The sequence below is a fragment of the Ranitomeya variabilis genome, chromosome 5, assembly GCF_051348905.1.
Source record: "Ranitomeya variabilis isolate aRanVar5 chromosome 5, aRanVar5.hap1, whole genome shotgun sequence".
In the NCBI taxonomy this organism is placed as follows: domain Eukaryota; kingdom Metazoa; phylum Chordata; class Amphibia; order Anura; family Dendrobatidae; genus Ranitomeya; species Ranitomeya variabilis.
In genome coordinates, this window is record NC_135236.1 from 68,311,436 (window position 1) to 68,332,226 (window position 20,791).

At 43.4% G+C, this 20,791-nt stretch overlaps 1 long non-coding RNA gene across 1 annotated transcript in view; it reads right to left on the reverse strand.

Annotated features, from left to right (window-relative positions):
• LOC143774490 (uncharacterized) overlaps positions 1 to 20,791 on the reverse strand; it is a 104,565-nt gene that overhangs the window by 10,045 nt on the left and 73,729 nt on the right. The window contains exon 2 of the long non-coding RNA XR_013215543.1: positions 1,282 to 1,355. This is a non-coding gene — a long non-coding RNA (uncharacterized LOC143774490). The remainder of the gene's footprint in view (positions 1 to 1,281; positions 1,356 to 20,791) is intronic.

Consider the following 20,791-nt stretch of genomic DNA (forward strand, 5'->3'; position numbering starts at 1 on the left):
TTAACTCCATATCAGCATGGAATTATGAGGAATCGCTCCTGTCAATCCAATCTAATCAGCTTTTATGAAGAGGTAAGCTATAGGCTGGACCAAGGTGAGTCAATGGACGTGGTAGATCTTGATTTTTCCAAAGCGTTTGATACCGTGCCACACGAGAGGTTGGTACACAAAATGAGAACGCTGGGTCTGGGGGAAAATGTGTGTAAATGGGTAAGTAACTGGCTTAGTGATAGAAAGCAAAGGGTGGTTATAAATGGTATATTTTCTAACTGGGTCGCTGTGACCAGTGGGGTACCGCAGGGGTCCGTGTTGGGACCTATTCTCTTCAATATATTTATTAACGATCTGGTAGAAGGTTTACACAGTAAAATATCGATATTTGCAGATGATACAAAACTATGTAAAGCAGTGAATACAAGAGAAGATAGTATTCTGCTACAGATGGATCTGGATAAGTTGGAAACTTGGGCCGAGAGGTGACAGATGCGGTTTAACAATGATAAATGTAAGGTTATACACATGGGAAGAAGGAATCAATATCACCATTACACACTGAACGGGAAACCACTGGGTAAATCTGACATGGAGAAGGACTTGGGGATCCTAGTTATTGATAAACTATGCTCAGGAAGGATATAATGGAACTAGAGCGAGTACAATGGAGGGCAACAAAACTAATAAAGAGGATGGGGGAACTACAATACCCAGAGAGATTATCAGAATTAGGATCATTTAGTCTAGGAAAAGACGACTGAGGGGCGATCTAATTACCATGTAAAAGTATACAAGGGGACAATACAAATATCTCTCCGAGGATCTGTTTATATCAAGGAAGGTGACGGTCACATGGGGGCATTCTCTGCGACTGGAGGAGAGAAGGTTTTTCCACCAACATAGAAGAGGATTCTTTACAGTTTAGGCAGTGAGAATCTGGAATTCCTTGCCTGAGGAGGTGGTGATGGCGAACATAGTTGAGGGGTTCAAGAGAGGCCTGGATGTCTTCCTGGAGCGTAACAATATTGTATCTTACAGCTATTAGTTTCTTTAGAATGACGTAGATCTGGGGATTTATTCGGACGGAATATAGGCTAAACTGGATGGACAAATGTCTTTTTTCGGCCTTGCTAACTATGTTACTATGTTAAGCATAATTAAACATAATGAACATCCCATATGAATAATCTATAAAGTGCCAAAGAATAATAGACATACATATCTACAAATAAAGTGCATAAAAAGAAAAGGGAATATGGTAAATTAATATATACCAGTGGTCAGTACCTCGTGGCTCCTGTGACTCCAACGTACGTTTGGCCTAGTGGCTTTCTCAAGGCGTGTCACTTGTAAGATAGGCCCTGGAAGAAGTGGCAATGTGCAAAGGATCAGCATTTAAGAGCTTGACTATGGGAACAAAAGAGTTTCAAACATTAATTGCATATAGTCGTTCCTACCATGAAGACTTTACGTTGAAGTTTGCTGTTGGTTTTAGTGGTACACCATATTGAATATTATCATTGCATTGTGTCTGTCTTAACATCTACATTTTGATGATTATGCTTTCTATGTATGATTATTATTATTATTATTTATTGTTATAGCGCCATTTATTCCATGGCGCTTTACATGTAAGGAGGGGTATGATAGTGATTAAAGATGAGTGAATCAATTTGCAGGACCCTGGTCCAGTGATCACATCAAGGTTTCATGGGAGACCTGCAGACTGACTTCTTACTTGCGGACATCCTCGACTACTCTTTTGAAAAGCTGGTCCGGAGGAACATTGTGTGCCCATCACTCCACAATAATGATATGGCGCCATGTCGGCAAACCAAAAGAGAAACCGGAGATGCCGGCAGGTAAGAGTAATATGGCCACTGGACCAGGGTCTGGCAAATTTATCCACTCATCTTGGAGGAGGTTCTTCTAATTATCAATAAGATTCCAGAATGAACAGATTACGTACAGAAAATAAGTACACCAATTGTTTTCCCTCTTCAAGAAGAGATTCCTTTAGGGAATTATTGGCAAATAACTACTAGATTTGTTGGAGTGTGATCATGTTTTGATGAAAGGAAGTAATTTGTACTTGTTGGAACATTCATTGCTACAAAACACCACAATTCATAACCACCCTGGAGAATTCGTTGAAATACAGAATGAATTGTTTTAGAAGATATTGGGTAGAGAAAAAAAGAACATCCCCAGGAAGACAGTCCATGTCCTCTTCCTGCAGACAAAATACTAATTCTGCAAAGAATATATAGAACATCTGGGTATGCAGGACATAAACAGGGGTGTACAAATTCCTTGAAACAAAGTCAATTATTTTTTGGCCACACTTTGGGGTTCTAGAATAAAGCATTAGGCATATACAAGGGCGCATGCAGCCTCTATGGTTTCTAGAATGAGGGAGCTCAAATCAGATTAGCTTCTTCCATTATTTTTGGTGTCGACAGAGACATAACTAATGACATAGATGAAGTTGGGAGCCTGTTATTGTAGTTTAGGAGTTCAAAGCCCCTGAGGCCTGGGGACCTGTGTTGAAATGGTCATGGATAGGAGATGAAGAGCAAGTAAGCCCCGAGTCCTCTTATACCAGGTGGTCAGAAGTATAGTAATGATAAGCAGTCCCAAATTAGGGCACCAATTTAGGGCTTTTTATGGACTTTGATATTGTTGTCAGTTGGGTATTACTATTGTGTTTTGTTACCAGTTTGGGTAGCATAGCCTGTATAATGCCATGGTTTTGTACATCGCTAGCTACATGATAGTTTCAGCCACAGAAGTAACACCCAGCTGTTAAATAGTGCTAGCCACTGAAAGGGAATCTGTCAGGTGATTTTTAGTATGATACTAATGGTATCCTGAAATAGGGCTTGGGCAGCCCTTTCAGAATCTCTAACTTTTATTGCTGTACCTTCTCCGTTTTTTTTTTTTTGCTGCAAGCACTGAAGAATTGTAAGCCGCGTGCCTGCTGGTCAAGCATATGTAAAACCAAAATGAATATGCACTGCTCCCCCCATGCCCCAAATCCTGCCCACCCCTCTGAACCACCATCAGTAAGTTTGGATTACTACTCTCCACGGCCATAATCCCGCCCAGCTCTCGGCACCAGTGTCAGTGATAGTAAAAATGAAATTAGCTGCGGATGGGTGAATTTTAACTATCACTGACATAACTATCACGAGTCATTAGGTTTTCCCAGTTTTTTGTGGCAAAATTAGGGGGGTCGGCTTATACTCGGATCAGCTTATATATGGTATATTAATATTTTATTTACAGACGGACAATGGTGGAAGGTCAACAGGAAATTGACAATTTGATTGTATGGTGCCATGCTATTTCTGATGGCAGCCCTGTTCACAGATGAAAGACATACAACAAGGATATCTTTGGGCTGGTTATCATCTCAAACACCTCTTGAACTATCATTTCAATTGAGCTAAATGTCTTGAATCTATGGACAGAGATTAGCTCCTCCAGTTCAGCAAGGATCGCTTTTGGGGTATCCTAGTCCTAGTTGATATTCAAGGTTCAATATAATGTCTTCTAGTCGTATACTGATTTCTCCCCAAAAACCATGCTACATCTGTCCATAGGTCCTTTGTGGCATTGCAGCACAGCCCCTTTCGCCTAATAGAGTTGAGTTGCAATATCAGACACAACCCATGGACAAGTCCAGTGCTAATCGTGGAAGGCTTCAGCAGCACCCGAAGAGGAGTGGACAAATGAAACAGGGCACGGGAATAGGGGACATGATTATCATCTAAAATATTGGCAGGTGTCACATTCTCCTTATTCCAGAATAGCCATTCTAAAAAGTTGATAAGTATATATGGATTTTTACACAGGTTTCTCTGAGCCAGGAACGATTTTGTCACAAGGTCGTCAGGTCACATTGTCGCATCATGGACACTGGAAAGTGGGACCAGTTTCACAATACATGGGGATATATGAATATATTATTTTTTACATATTTTACATAGTGGAGCATACAGTATGTTTCATAAATATGTTCCTCCATAGACTAGGAATAAACATTATGTAACGAGTCCCAAGATCAGACGAGATCACACAACATCCAAGAAGACGCTCTGAACTCTCAGGACAAATATCCTTATTCTTGTCAATAATTGTGGGAAAGCCAGCAGGGGATTTAGGATATTTCTGTATGGGAAATGTTCTAATTTGTTCACTATGTCAACAGTAACAGAAGCCATTTATGGTATAGTGCTGCCGCGACTGCACGAGGGGTGCAGTGATTTACTGTCAGATTTTTCAGGTATTTATGACCGCGCTTTAGATTTTATTAAGCTATTAGAATTTTACCCTTTTCTAACATTTCTCCTCTGTGAGTAGATCCATCTGTTTTGAAGTGAAGACATCATTAGCTTAAAGATTAAAGGTTTAGTACAAGCGTTAAAAGCCATCACCTACTCACAGTGGGGTCCGATCACTGGGAACAAGGGTCTGCAATGCCTGTATCAAAGACGGGGATCTAACATATGATGTAATAGTGCGAATAAGTCAGAAAAGGCTTAAGGGAACGGGTCACCAGGTTTTCCCCAAATAAAGTATGGCCACCACCATTAGGGCCTTTTGCAGTATACTGGAACGCTGTATATATGTTCGGAATGTAGTCTGCAGATACCAAAAAAAAAAAGCCATTACTATACTAACAGACAGGGTGATCCGATCCAATGGGCGTCTCTGGTCTTGATCCGACTCCTCTATTCTTGTGATCACTGTCCTAGTTCCCGGCTTTGTGTGGATGACGCATCCTCCATTGCGCTCCTGTTCAGGTGCACTTTGCTCTGCCCTTCCAAGGGTAAAGCCAAATACTGTAGTGTGAATGCGCCAGGAAAGGCTAGAGGGCGCCAATGACTCAGAAGTAAAGCTGGCGCATGCGCATTGCAGTACTTTACTCTGCCTTCAGCAAGTCAGAGCGAAGTACGCCTGCACAGGAGCGGGATGGAGGATGGAGATGTTAAGAAAAGAGAAGGCGCTATATCAAGACCAGAGATACCCATTGGACAGGACCGCCCCATCCGTAAGTATAATAAAAGCTTTTTTTAGGGATCTGCAGATGGGATTCAGGACTTTTTTTTTACAGAATTCCAGTATGCTGTAACATAGTCCATAATAGTGCTGGTCATATTTTGTATGGGGAAAACTTGGTGATAGATTATCTTTAACCCTTTCACCCTGAAGGCTGTTTTAACCTTCCTGATCAGGCCAAATTTTACTATTCTGACCAATGTCACATTATGTAGTATTAACTCTGGAACGCTTCAACGGATCCCACAGATTGTGAGACTGTTTTCTTGTGACATATTGTACTTCATGATGAAATTTGTTTGATATGCATTTGTTTGTGAAAATTTAGCAATTTTCAAACTTTTCATTTTTATGCCCTTAAATTAGATATGTCACACAAAATAGCCAATAAATAACATTTCCCACATGTCTACTTTACATCAGCACAACGTTGGAAACATAACTTTTTTGTTATGAAGTTATAAGTTTTAAAAGTTGACCAGCGATTTCTCATTTTGACAACACAATTTACAAAACCATTTTTTATGGACCACCTCACATTTGAAGTGACTTTGGGGGCTTATATGACACCATTCTAAAAACTGCACCCCTCAGGGTGTTCAAAACCACATCCAAGAAGTTTATTAACCTTTTAGGTGCTTCACAGGAATTAATGGAATGTGGAAGGAAAAAAATGAACAGTTGACTTTTTCAAAATTTTTTTATTTTAGAACCAATTTTTTTATTTTTGCAAAGGTAACAGACAGGAAATAATGGACCCCAAAATTTGTTCTGAAATTTCTGCTGGGTACACCGATACCCCATATGTGAGGGAAAACTTCTGTTTTGCTGCATGGACGAGCTCGGAAGGGAAGCAGCGCCATTTGACTTTTTGAATGTAAAATTTGCTGAAATAATTAGCGTTTGGAGAACCCCTGATGTGCCTAAACAGTGGAAACTGCTCACAAGTGACACCATTTTGGAAACTAGACCCCTTAGAAACTTATCTAGATGAGTGGTGAGCACCATGAACCCCCAGGTGCTTTATAGAAGTTTATAACGTTGAGTCATAAAAATCACATTTTTCCCCACAAAAGTTTTTTGAGCCCCAATTTTTTATTTTCAGAAGAGTAACAGTTGTGCAATTTCTCTTGAGTAAGCAGATACCCCATATGTGGGGGGAACTTCTGTTTGGTTACACAGGGTTCAGATAGGATGAAGGGAGTTATGGAGCGCAGATTTTGATGGATTGTTCTGCCGGTGTCATGTCAGCTTTGGAAAGCCCCTGATGCACCTAAACAGTGGAAACCTCCCAAAAGTGATGCCATTTTGGAAACTAGAACCCTCAAGAAAGTTATCTAGATGTGTAGTGAGCACCTTGAACCCCCATGTGCTTCACACAAGTTTATAACGTTAAGCCATGAAAATAAAAAAATTAAATTTTTTATTTTTCCCACAAAAATGTTGTTTTAGCTCTAAATTTGTTTATTTTCACAAGGTTAACAGGTGAAACGGGACCCCAAAATTTGTTGTGCAATTTCTCCTGAGTACACCAATATCCCATATGCAGGCAAAAACTGCTAGATTTAGCAGGATTAGATTGAGGGTGCCATGTCATAATGGTAAAGCCCCCGAGGTGCCAGAACAGTAGAACTTCCCTAAGTGATCCCATTGTACAAACTACACCTCTCAATTAATTAATCTATGAGTGCAGTGATCATATTGACACCACAGGTCTATCACAGAATTTTAGACCATTGGGTTTGCAAGAAAAAAAAATAATGGCACTTTAACCACCAACATGTTGTTTTAGCCCCATATTTTCTATTTTCACACTGGGAAATGAGTAACAATGGCACCAATATTTGTCCCACAAGTTTTGCTGAATGTGGAAATACCCCATATGTGGCTGTACAGTACTGCTTAGCCATACGGCGAGACTCGGGAGGACCAGAGCTCTATTTTCCTCCTGGAGTGCAGATTGTTAGAATAGTTTGTGGACTGCATATGCAGAGCACCTAAGTACTCGAAGGCAGAATCCCCCCTCAAGTGACCCCATTTTGGAAAATGTACCCCATTGGGAATTTATCTACAGATACAGTGACATTTTTGCAGTCACCAGTACGTTTTAGTCATCAGTATGTTCTAGTGCCCAGTAAGTTGCTTCTGGAGAAAAGCACCTGTAAATTAGGCGAACTCTCATTGCTACAGAAATGCCAAACATGTGGACTCAAAATGTGGTTAAGCAACACTGGGGCTCAGAAGGGAGGGGGACATTTGGATTTGGGAGTGCAGAATTTGATGAATCTCTTTTGGGGGTGAGGCGCTATTCCAGAGCCTTTGTGGTACCAGTAACGTGGAAGCCCCCTATATTTCCGTTAACATATGATGGACCTGAGTGGGGACTTGCTTTTTTGTGGATTGAGTTGAAGCATTTGTTGGGAATATTTTACATAACATTTGGGATGACATTTATCTGGCACTATACGCTGAGCACTTACATTGGAGTTTACATTCTTTTTATGCTCTGATTAAGGGTGGTTGTTCCGCTGGGAATGCATAAGTGTTTAGAAAATTTACTTCAAACTTTTTTCTTCTTCTAATTTTAATGGATTATTAATAAAATAGAATAATTTTTTACCGACTGATGGTTGTGCTGGACTTCCTTTCATCTTACCTGTTTGTGCTGACTGTCAGCTGGATACAGCACCCTCTGGTCGATACTTACAGCACAGCCAGCAAACTATTGGCAGCGCTGGTGGTGAGCTTTTAACTTTTTATTTTAAATCTTCGAGTGAGGTGATTCAGATGAACCCCCCGAGAGATTCATTCGCTATAATGCGGCAGCAAAGTTACTTGGGACTCCATCTGGCTTCTTTTCAGAAGTGCACAAAAATTTGGCAGACCGCACTTTTATACACACTTAACAGAAGGACACTGCCGGTTCATAGGCAGCTAGATGGCGCCATCAGCCTCATTATTGTGAATCTTCCATCGGGGGTTCTGTCTTAATCACGTATTTCAGAGATTTACACGGAAACCCCCATGTAAGCGCTCAGTGTAGGGCACGGAAAAATGTGAGCTGTGCCTTACTGTGATCTTTGGGAGGCAGAATGAACAAATCAATAGCAGGTGAAGAATTGTTTTTTTTTATTTTTTACACCGTTTCTCATGCAGCATAACTGATTAGACAACTTTATTCTTCAGGTCAGTGCAATTACAGCAATACCAGATTTATATTGGGTTTTAATGTTTGGCTACCTTCACACAGTAAAAAAGCTTTTTATTGCAAAAACAAGTTTTTGCATCGCCATATTTTGAGAGTTATAATTTTCCCATATTTTGACTGACTAATTCATATGTGGGCTCGGTTTTTGCAGGACAAGTTGACGTTTTTATTGGTACCATTACTTTTTTACTGCTTTCCGTCCCAATTTTGGGAGGCAGAATGAACAAGAACCAGCAATTCAGGATTTGTTTTTATTCTTTGGGTCAGTACGATTACAGCGATACTATATATATATATATATATATATATATATATATATATATATATATATATAAAATTTATTTATTTTTTTACTTTAATGTTTTGGCATTTTTATACAATAAAATCAATTTTATAAAAAAAATATTTTTTCATTGCCTTATTCTGAGAGCTATAACTTTTATTTTTCTGCTGACAGAGCTGTATGGCACCTTGTTTTCTGTGAGACAAGATGACATTCAGAAATACCATTTTTATCTACACGATACGAGGCAAAAAACTATGGTTTATTTATTTTTGTAACGGTGTTCACTGAAGGGATTAAATAGTTGGACAGTTTTATAGGTCGTGTCGTTCCGCATCCAGCGATACCAAACATGTGTACTTACTTTTTTTGCATAAATAAATGTATTTATTGGATTAATATTTTTTTCTTTTTCTTGGTTCTTTATTTTATGATTTTTGTTTATATTTTTACAAATTTTATTAACTATTTTTTGCCTGTTTCTGCATTGCAGAGCATTAGATCAGCGTCTGGCATGCAATTTCTTCTGAGCATGCTGATACCCCGTATGTGATGGAAATCCACTGTTTGGGCACACAACAGGGCAAGGAAGGGAAGGAGCATCATTTGAATCTTTGAATGTAAAATTTGCTGGATTCTTTTGTAGACGCCATGTTGCATTTGGAGAGCCCCTGATGTGCCTAAATAGTGCAAATCGGCCACAAGTGACATCATTTTGGAAACAAGACCCCTCAAGGAACTTATCTAGATGTGTTTTGAGCACCTTAAACCCCCAGGTGCTTCACAAAAGTTTATAACATTGAACAGTGAAAATAAAAAAAAATCACATTTTCCCCTCAGAAATGTATTCTACCCCCAAATTTAGCATTTTACAAGGGTAACAGGAGAAACTTCACCATGTAATTTGTTGTGCAATTTCTCTTGAGTATGCCGATACCCCATATGTGGAGTAAAATTAAAATTTTGGTGCACAGCAGAGCTTGGAAAGGAAGAAGAGGTGCTGTTTGACTTTTTGAATGCAAAATTTGCAAGAATAATTAGCGAACGTTATGTCGCATTCCGAGAGCCGCAAATGTGCCTAAAAAGTGGAAACACCATTTGTGGTGTCAGGGAACTTATCTAGATATGTGGTGACCACCTTGAATCACCAGGTGCTTCACAGAAGTTTATAACATTGAGCCATAAAATAAAAAAAAAAAAAAAAAATCACATTTGTCCCACAAAAATGTCATTTTAGCCCCAATTTTTTAATTTTTACAAGGATAGCAGGAGAAAATGGACCCCAAAATTTGTCGTGCAATATCTCCTGAGTACGCTGAGAACAGCAGAACCCCCCATAAGAGACCCAATTTTACAAAGTACACCCCTCAGCAAATTCATCTATGGGTGCAATGATCATATTGACCCCACCGGTGGGTCACAGAATTTTATACCATTGGGCAATGAAGAAAAAAATAATTATATTTTTATGACCAAAATTTTGTTTTAGCCCCAATTTTACATTTTCACACAGGTAAATGGGTAAAAACGGTACCAAAATTTGTCCCACAATTTCTACTCAACTTAGAAATACCTGAAATGTGTCTGTACAGTGCTGTTTAGCCATACGGCGAGACTCGGGAGTGAAGAAGCGCTATTGGCAAGTATGATTATTATTATTATTATTTATTGTTATAGTGCCATTTATTCCAAGGCGCTTTACATGTGAGGAGGGGTATACATAATAAAAACAAGTACAATAATCTTAAACAATACAAGTCATAACTGGTACAGGAGGAGAGAGGACCCTGCCCGCGAAGGTTCACAATCTACAAGGGATGGGTGAGAATACAGTAGGTGAGGATAGAGCTGGTCATGCAGCGGTTTGGTCGATCGGTGGTTACTGCAGGTTGTAGGCTTGTCGGAAGATGTGGGTCTTCAGGTTCTTTTTGAAGATTTCGATGGTAGGCGAGAGTCTGATGTGTTGTGGTAGAGGGTTCCAGAGTAGGGGTGATACGCGAGAGAAATCTTGTATACAATTGTGGGAAGAGGAGATAAGAGGGGAGTAGAGAAGGAGATCTTGTGAGGATCGGAGGTTGCGTGCAGGTAAGTACTGGGAGACGAGGTCACAGATGTATGGAGGAGACAGGTTGTGGATGGCTTTGTATGTCATGGTTAGTGTTTTGTACTGGAGTCTCTGGGCAATGGGGAGCCAGTGAAGGGATTGACAGAGGGGAGAGGCCGGGGAATAGCAGGGGGACAGGTGGATTAGTCGGGCAGCAGAGTTTAGAATAGATTGGAGGGGTGCGAGAGTGTTCGAGGGGAGGCCACAGAGCAGGAGGTTACAGTAGTCAAGGCGAGAGATGAGGGCATGGACTAGGGTTTTTGCAGATTCTTGGTTGAGGAATGAACGGATTCGTGAAATATTTTTGAGCTGAAGTCGGCAGGAAGTGGAAAGGGCTTGGATATGTGGTTTGAAGGAGAGATCAGCGTCAAGGATTACCCCGAGGCAGCAAGCTTGTGGGACTGGGGAGAGTGGGCAGCCATTTACTGTAATGGTTAGGTTCGTTGGGGGGGTCGCGTGAGATGGGGGAAAGATGATGAATTCTGTTTTGTCCATGTTAAGTTTCAGAAATCTAGCGGAGAAGAAGGATGAAATAGTGGACAGACATTGAGGGATTCTGGTTAGTAGGGAGGTGATATCTGGTCCAGAGATGTAGATCTGTGTGTCATCAGCATAGAGGTGATACTGAAAGCCATGAGATTCTATGAGCTGTCCCAGGCCAAAGGTGTAAATGGAGAAGAGCAGGGGCCCAAGGACTGAACCTTGCGGGACTTCAACAGATAGGGGGCGAGGTGAGGAGGTGGTGTGTGAGTGGGAGACGCTGAATGTCCGGTCTGTTAGGTATGATGAGATCCAGGATAGGGCCAAGTCTGTGATGCCAAGGGATGAGAGGGTCTGTAATAATAGGGAATGGTCCACTGTGTCAAAGGCAGCCGATAGGTCGAGGAGGAGGAGGACGACAGAGTAGTGTCGCTTGCTCTTGGCGGTTAAGAGGTCGTTGGTGACCTTAGTTAGCGCAGTTTCAGTGGAATGGTGTGACCGGAAGACAGATTGTAAGCGGTCAAAGAGGGAGCAAGAAGAGAGATGGGAGGACAGTTCAAGGTAAACGTGTTGTTCCAGTAGTTTGGAGGCATAGGGGAGAAGTGATATAGGGCGATAGCTAGATACAGAGGATGGGTCAAGAGAGGGCTTTTTGAGGATAGGTGTGATGGAGGCATGTTTAAAGCTTGAGGGGAAAACACCAGTTGTTAGTGATAGGTTGAAGAGATGGGTTAGGGTTGGGATGAAGACTGTGGTGAGGTTTGGGATGAGGTGGGATGGGAGCGGGTCAAGTGCACAGGTGGTGAGATGCGATCTTGAGAGTAGAGTGGAGAGTGGAGATCTTCTGTAATGGTGGAGAAGTTGGTTTTGGAGGTGGAGGGCTGGGAAGTCGGGAGGAAGGGCTCTGGGGGTTGTTGACCAAAACTGTCTCTGGTGCTATCAATCTTCTGCTTGAAAAATGAGGCAAAGTCTTCAGCGGAGATAAGTGGGGAGGGAGGAGGTACTGGGGGACGGAGGAGAGAATTGAAGGTGTTGAACTGTTTAGGGTTGTGAGACAGGGAGGATATGAGAGATGAGAAGTAGGTTTGTTTAGCTGTGGCGAGTGTGGTCTTGAAAGTAGTGAGGGACTGTTTGAATACGATGAAGTGCTCATTGGAGTGGGATCTTTTCCATCTGCGCTCAGCAGCCCTGGAAGCTCACCTCAGTTCTTTGGTCAGGCTGGTGTGCCAGGGCTGTCTGTTGATTTTGCGAGCTTTGGTATGTGTAAGTGGGGCAGCAGATTCCAAAGCTACAGCTATTGTGGTGTTATATAGAGCGGCAGCGTCATCCGCATTGTGTATGGAACTTATGTCTGTGAGAGGGAGGAGGGATTCAGAGAATGAATGTAGGTCAAGGTGTTTAAGATTTCTGCGAGGGTGTGAAAGTTTGTGGGGTGGGGATTGTAGACATGGAGTGGAGAGAGATGAGAATGTGAGAAGGTTGTGGTCAGAGAGTGGAAGAGGTGAGTTAGAGAGGTTAGATAGGGAGCAGAGGCAGGTGAAGAGGAGGTCCAGTGTGTGACCTTCTTTGTGAGTGGCTGCAGAAGACCATTGAGTGAGGCCGAAGGAGGAAGTGAGAGATAGAAGTTTAGTGGCAGCTGAGAGGGAAGTGTCAATGGGGATGTTGAAATCGCCCATGATGATAGTGGGGATGTCCGCAGAAAGGAAATGAAGTAGCCAGGTGGTGAAGTGGTCAAAGAAGGTGGTGGCTGGCCCTGGGGGGTGGTAATGGCTGCCAGTTAGAGGTTGGAGGGGGAGTAGATGCGCACAGAGTGCATCTCAAAGGAAGGGAGGGTAACAGAGGGTGGCAGTGGGATTGGGGTGAAGGAGCAGTTATCTGACATGAGAAAACCCAACTCCTCCGCCATGCTTGCTGCTGGGGCGGGGTGTGTGAGAAAGGTGGAAGCCACCGTAAGAGAGTGCAGCAAGGGAGGCTGTGTCAGAAGGGGTGAGCCAGGTTTCGGTGATGGCGAGGAATGAAAGTTTGGTAGTAACAAAAAGATTATGGATGTAGGAAAGCTTGTTGCAGACAGAGCGAGCATTCCACAGAGCTCCTGTTAGTGGGACAGGGGAAGCGGTGGCTGGGCGAATGGGTATAAGGTTAGAGAGGTTACGGAAGTTTGTGATGGAGCGTGGATGGGAGGTAGAAATGACTGTTGGAATATGGTGAGGAGGACCAGGATTTGGAGAGATATCACCAGCAGTGAGAAGGAGCAGAGATAGTGTTAGCAGGTGGGAGCAGGAGAGGGCATGAGGGGGCTGCCTGTGCTTTGAGGCAGAGGATTGTATGTTAAGGAACAGTTCTGAGCAGGAGGTGAGATGGATGGGGAGGATTGAAGAGGAGATGAACAGTTCCTTACTTGGTGTGGGGATTGGGGGAGGTAGCAGAAAGTGAAAGATTATAGGGGTAAAAGTGAAAACAAACTGAAACATAGTTTGCAGTGACTGGCCAGTTACCTTCAGTTCCCTTCAGGTTCAATTCAGGTTTTAATTCTAATGTAATACACACTTTTAGGACATATGATAAAACATAATTTTTTGCCTCGTTTTTTCTTAATTTTTTTTTTTTACGGTGTTCACTAGTGGAACAGTTTTATAGGTCGAGTAGTTCCAGATGCGGCAATACCAAATATGTCTACTTTTATTGTCTTTGTTGTTTTTTTTCATAATAATATTATTTATGAAGCAGAAAAAAACTTCCTCACTATTATAACAAATGTTGAACCCTTCCAACATAAATATTGCACCAATTGAGAACAACTGCAGGATCAGTCAACCAAATTATTTAAAAATATAACAAATTTTATTAAAGACAATACACATAATAATCAAAAAAGGAGATATAAAAAACAAACAGGACTATACCGGTATATTTGGAACCAGTCACCTCCTGATGAAACTGCAAACGGCGGTGAAACGCGCGTCGAGGTGTGTATGCAGCAGCAATTGACCCTCTTACCATGGACACAGGTAACCATTACGTTAATTATATGCAAGTTATGAATACAGCATAACGTGCCTGCAACTTTAACTATTTGTTACAGGGTTCATATGCAGCGCCCCAGAGTCCTGGTCGTTGCAGTACTGACGCTCCGCCGCTAAGGGGAGTGATGGTATGTCTGATGGCACTTAAGGAGATCACCTGACCAGGTATCACAGTCACACTTTACACTTCACATTCTGGCCACCAGGGGGAGCAAATGGTTCTATGTATTAGGCCACTCCTCACAATCTGGTAAAACTGGGGGCTGGATAGGAAGTTAGTCAGAAGCTGACTGGGTTGGATCCAGGCAACATCCTTTGGCAGAGGGTGTTGCGGGGGAAGATTCAGGGGTGTCTCTGTCAGGGGTGGGATCCTGACAGTGGCCTAGCGAACAGAACAAAACGTTACGGAGCCGCGCCTTCACTCGAATGCGGTGGCATCCTAAGAAAGGACAAGAAGCGAGGTTTACTGTGGAGAAGTGAGAAACGAGATCGCAGCAAAAAGGAGATAAAGCCAGTAGGAGTCGTGCCATAAGATCGAGGCAACATTCTACTGATGCGCGTAGCCGGAACGCCGAGGAAGTATTAGGCTCCAAGCAATACTTCAAACAGCGGCAGGACAGTTAATTTTAGGTTGGCTGTCTCACCTAAATCACCTAAGAAGACATAGGGGGCAATTGTGGGAGAGGGGCAACGCTAGGGTCCCGGAAGAACTCCAGGCCTACCCGTCATACGGGTGCGTCCTATCCATATCATCTGGGGGACGGAGAAGAACATCAGAATAGATACGAGTTGTGAGAAAGAAGAACATCAGAAACAGACAACAGTTGTGAGGACTATCCCGTGGTGCTCAGCAGGGAGGTACTACAACACACAGGCGCTAGAAGGTAGGCACTGATTTCCACCTGCAAAGGGAACTCTGGAGGTGCCATCGGACCGGCCGGTCTCAGACAGCCCTGTTAACCGTACTTTGGATTGAGGATCTTGAAGCCTTCAGTAAAGAGGTAAAGAGACTGCAACCCTGTGTCGTTATTCATTGCGACCTGCACTACGCACCATCATCACATCTTTCATTGGACGTCCCTTAGCAGGGTCACGGACCGGGTCTAGCCACCGTGACAACCCCAGAACCGAGACAGAGGCCCGGTACTGAGTACCCCGCGGCCCTGCGTCTGGGGGCGCTCCAACTATATCGGACATTTGGAGAAGTATCATAACTTATTTGGTGCAGTAGGACCTATGGTGGTGATCTGGATGATACTATATACCGGTATATCTATAGCCCTGCATATTGTATGGTTACTTTTGTATACTGAGTCATAATGTCCATCTTATTGGGTTATCCCATGGCTGTATAGCAAAATATTGCAATGTATTTATGATACTATTTTTGTTGCTACATGCCATGACATTGCTGCTGCAATTGATCTTTGTTGACTGGTTCCAAATATACCCGTATAGTCCTGTTCGTTTTTTATATCTCCTTTTTTTATTATTATGCATATTGTCTTTAATAAAATTTGTTATATTTTTAAATAATTTGGTTGACTGATCCTTCGGTTGTTCTTATTGGTGCAATATTTATTTATGGGTACATTTATTATTTTGTGATTTTTAAAATAATATTTTTACAACTTTTTTTCAATTTTTTACTTAGTCCCACTAGGGGACTTTCACTTTCTGCAGTCTGATCGCAGTTATAGGGTATAGCAATGCAGGAGCATTGCTATACCCTATAGCCAGTCAGCCCTGCAGACACAAGTTAGCTAAAACATGCATTGAGCATGATCTAACTAACTTCCTAGTGCCTGGTGACCCGGATGTGTCGTAATGATGACATCGGATCTTAATAGCAATGATCGGGACCCTGCGATGACGTTGTGGTGTCTCCGATCCAAGGACAGAGGGGCTTTCTTAGCTCTGCCTGCTCTCTAAATCCTGCTATCGCAAAAATCGTAGTATTTAGGGGGTTAAAGTGCTGGGAGCAGTGCAGGCCGGGCGTCAGCTGTCAGAATCAGCTGACACCCGGGGCGATCGCCAATGCACAACCCCCTGCGCACGAGCTATCGCCATAATGTATATGTACTGTATTGGTTGGGAAGGGGTTAAATGCCAGTGTTCCCACAAGTTGGGGGGGTGCAGAGAACACAGCTGAAAGGACAGTACTCACTCAGGTGGGGGAGTACAAAGTGCACACAGCGGTTCAAAAGGACAGTAACATGGATGAGCATGTTCAACCATAACACTTCTACATCCATCCATGTGCTGCCAGCTGGACGGTCGACAGATAGAGGAATGGAATGTAATACAGTCAGGGTAAGGAGAAAGTGATTAGATTAGATTAGAAGATGATTTTCCAGCATTTTTACTTTGCCGTCAGTGGCTTTTTTTTTTTTTTTATCGCCGCCATTAATCAAAACCTCAGTGACAAATAAAAGCTTTTAGGGCAAAATGGCCCAGACAGAAAATAATTTCTTAATCAATTTACGCTCGTGACGTGGTCTCTGAATTCTCTAAATGTAGATTATTTATTTATGATTCCCAAATCAGGTTACAGCAGGCGATCTCAGATAACGCTAAACTTATGTAATTATGTTTTATGTAAACTGTGCTGTAAGGAAGCCAACAAGCCTCGTGTGTAATTGAGGCATAAAGTAAGTACATGCTCTGCTCCCGGATAGGAATGGGTTTAAATGAGTTATTACAAATGTAGATGATAGAACTGACAGTAATTGTAGCAGATTACACCCTCTAATTCCAATAATCTCATAAAAATACAAGAAAATCTAAAAAATATACAAAGCAGATGAAGTATCATGTAAAATCACTGCATATCACACAGGAGGCCTTGCAGGACGAGGACCAGTGATGTATTATAGGGAGAGATCCCATTGCATGGTTGTCCACACCATATTGAGTGCTCATTTCGGCTTGTCCCAAAGATGTCCATATACTTAACTGAAAGCAAAGTCAAAACTGACTGGAGCAGGTATAGTCTAATTACCTTAGGCAGACCTGGGCAAAGGACCGCACCGTACCCTCCCACACCCGTCCGCTCGTTGTCTTCGTTGTCTCCTTCTGCGCTGACTTAGGTGGAGGAGGGGCCTCCGACCACTTCCTCCGCCAATCAGCGTGTGAAACAGCTGATGCCATCACGTAATTTCATGACATCAGCTGTGTACTGCGGAGAGTCAGCGCAGTGGAGACAGGAGCAGAAGTAGAGCGCCGGGGAACAGAACCAAGGTGAGTATGTGGTGTTCTTTTTTTCATGTGTATGGGATGTTTGGCTGGACAAGGGGAGGCTATTGGGGCCTCATGTCGGACATGGGGAGGCTATGGGGCTCTGATGCTGGACATGGTGAGGCTATGGGGCTTTCATGCTGGACATGGAGAGGCTATTGGGGCCTCATGTCGGACATGGGGAGGCTATGGGGCTCTCATGCTGGACATGGAGAGGCTATGGGGCTTTCATGATTCTCATGGAGAAGCTTTGAGGCTCTCATGCAGTATATAGGAAGGCTGTTTGGGGTTCATGCTGGACATGGGGAAAATTTGTGGGGCTCATGCTGTATATGGGGAGGCTGTGTTGGCTTCATGCTGTATATGGGGAGGCTGTATATGGGGGAGGTTGTGTGGGCCTCATGCTGAATATGAAGAGGCTGTGTGGTGCTCATGCAGTATATAGGGAGGTGAATGCACACTCAACTGGAAGGGGACATCAGATTGAGTTTTGCAATTGAATGAGCACCACTATAGAGGGAAGACTCTAGCTGTATGGAAGATGCTGACTGTTACACAGTCTAAGATGGCTTTGAACAAGGGCTGCAAAATGGCCATGAAACAGAAAGAAGGACCCATCCATCATGGGCGTAGAAGGAGAGAAAGGACGCAAAGTGGTGTCCAGACCTTCAGAAGATATGCCTATATGAGGGAGTGTCTGATCCTAGAACGCCAGACCACTGTGGGGAGTGACCATTGCTGCAGAGTGTAATGAAAGGAGAAGATTTGCCCAGTAAAGTGTGGCCCAAGGAAACGGGCAGAGATGATCAAGGAACAGGATGGTGAGTCAGCGAGGACGCCACCCAGTGAAAGGCAGGGCCATGATGGGCCTCAGGAGATGTAAGTGATGGCACCATTTGTGGGTTGTAAATCAGACAAAAAAGAGCTAGAGAATATGGCAGACCGAAGATCTTGGATTGAATGCACTGGGATCTGGTGTGGTATACCCAATTGAGAAGGACTGGGAGTTAGTAAGTGATGGAGGCTCATGGCCTTCGTGAAGATGAAGGGGAGGCCAGGTGGCTTGTCTCAGAAAGTTACCCGATCCTTCGACTCGCCGAACGCCTTAGAGTCTTGTTAGCCCAGTGTACTGTGGGTTCCCCACCAATGGCAAAAGAGACTCATTGCAGATCCAGACCCCGAATACCTCTGAGGTCTCTGTCCCCGAGGCATCCCCTGTGCCCGGAAGGAAGTCTCTTGCCACAGAGGCAAATAGATCGCCGTTGTTATCCGAGACAAGGTACTGATGCAGCTGGACCAGCTTGGCAGAGAAGTGGTTGTTAGGCAAATGACCCGGGATACCATGATGCATTACGATTAGTGTTGAGCATTCCGATACCGCAAGTATCGGGTATCGGCCGATACTTGCGGGTATCGGAATTCTGATACCGAGATCCGATACTTTTGTGGTATCGGGTATCGGTATTGAAACAACATTAATGTGTAAAACAAAGAATTAAAATAAAAAATATTGCTATACTCACCTCTCCGACGCAGCCTGGACCTTACCGAGGGAACCGGGAGCCTTCTTTGCCTAAAATGCGCGCTTTTACTTCCTTCCGCGACGTCACGGCTTCTGATTGGTCGCGTGCCGCCCATGTGGCCGCAACGCGACCAATCACAGCAAGCCGTGATGTAATTTTCAGGTCCTCAATGCCTAATTCTAGGCATTCAGGATTTTAAAATTACGATCCGGCTTGTGATTGGTCGCGTCGCGGTCACATGGGCGACGCGACCAATCACAAGCCGTGACGTCACGGGAGGCAGGAAACGCGCGCATTTTTAAAATTATGTCACGGCTTGTGATTGGTTGCGTGCCGCCCATGTGACCGCGACGCGACCAATCACAGCAAGCCGTGACGTAATTTCAGGTCCTGATGCCTATTTCTGCATTCAGGACCTGAAATTAATTAATTAATTAATTAATGAAAGTGACGTAATTTTAAAAATGCGATCCGGCTTGTGATTGGTCGCGTCGCGGCCACATGGGCGGCACGCGACCAATCAGAAGCCGTGACGTCGCGGAAGGAAGTAAAAGCGCGCATTTTAAGCAAAGAAGGCTCCCGGTTCCCTCGGTAAGGTCCAGGCTGCGTCGGAGAGGTGAGTATAGCAATATTTTTTATTTTAATTCTTTATTTTACACATTAATATGGATCCCAGGGCCTGAAGGAGAGTTTCCTCTCCTTCAGACCCTGGGAACCATCAGGAATACCGTCCGATACTTGAGTCCCATTGACTTGTATTGGTATCGGGTATCGGTATCGGATTAGATCCGATACTTTGCCGGTATCGGCCGATACTTTCCGATACCGATACTTTCAAGTATCGGACGGTATCGCTCAACACGAATTACGATCATGGATTGATTATCGGCTTCATAATGGAGAAGAATATTGGGCACAAGGTCTACATTAATGCCGGATCCCTCTGGGGGGGCTGGTATGCAGAAAGGTGAGCTTGTCCAGTTTATAAAGGAAGGGTTGGTTTGTGATCCAGTTGGGGGCTGAAGAAACACCTTTGACCATGTGGCCTTGCCCTAAGGTCACAGTCCAAATGAACGTTACACTCCTGAGGGGCAGAATCAGAAACCCCAGTGGAGAGACTGATCCAAACTCCTGTGAAACTTCAACAGAAGGCGGACAACCAGGACTGCCGGTAACCCAGCCATGGTATATGTGGCCCAAAGACCTCATTCTGCGGTCTACATGAGGAGAAAGGGACACTAGCCTTCTGGAAAAGAAAATGTTCTCTACAATTTATGTGGTATGTATCAGTGTTTTCCAGATGTCCGAATTGTCGAGAACTACTATTGTTAAACGGGAGGGGACAGACCAGGGATAAACAGGAGCATAGTGAGGTCAGAGACTCGAGCCAGGGGTACTCTTGACGATAAAATCAAGAGTACCCCTGAAACAGGGATCGTTAGGGTCCCAGTTCAAGAGTCAGGTTTATTTTTTAATGGTGGTCTCCCTCATTGAACTGTGAAATATCTGGTCACATCATTTGTTACAGGCAGCCTGCACCAATGTAAGGCCCTCACAGCACAAGTTCACACACCAGGACAGGACCCCCATATTTTTATGCTATATATGCCATGGCGCTGAAGGAGAGTGCCTCAGCGCAGCTACTACCCTGTGACACATCACAGGGCTCTGACAGCTTTCTGCTGGACAAACTATTGGTTGAATAAAGATGTCCATCAAGGTAAGGATCTGGTCTCCGGTACAGGAATACCCTAAAGATCCGAGTAATCTTATTTAGTTTCTCCTGTTTAAATTCTTAAAGTAATCCGGTTGAGCAGGAAAAGTTTGATAAGGAGAGCCTTGATCTGCCACTTTAAGTTACCCATCCGATCTGAG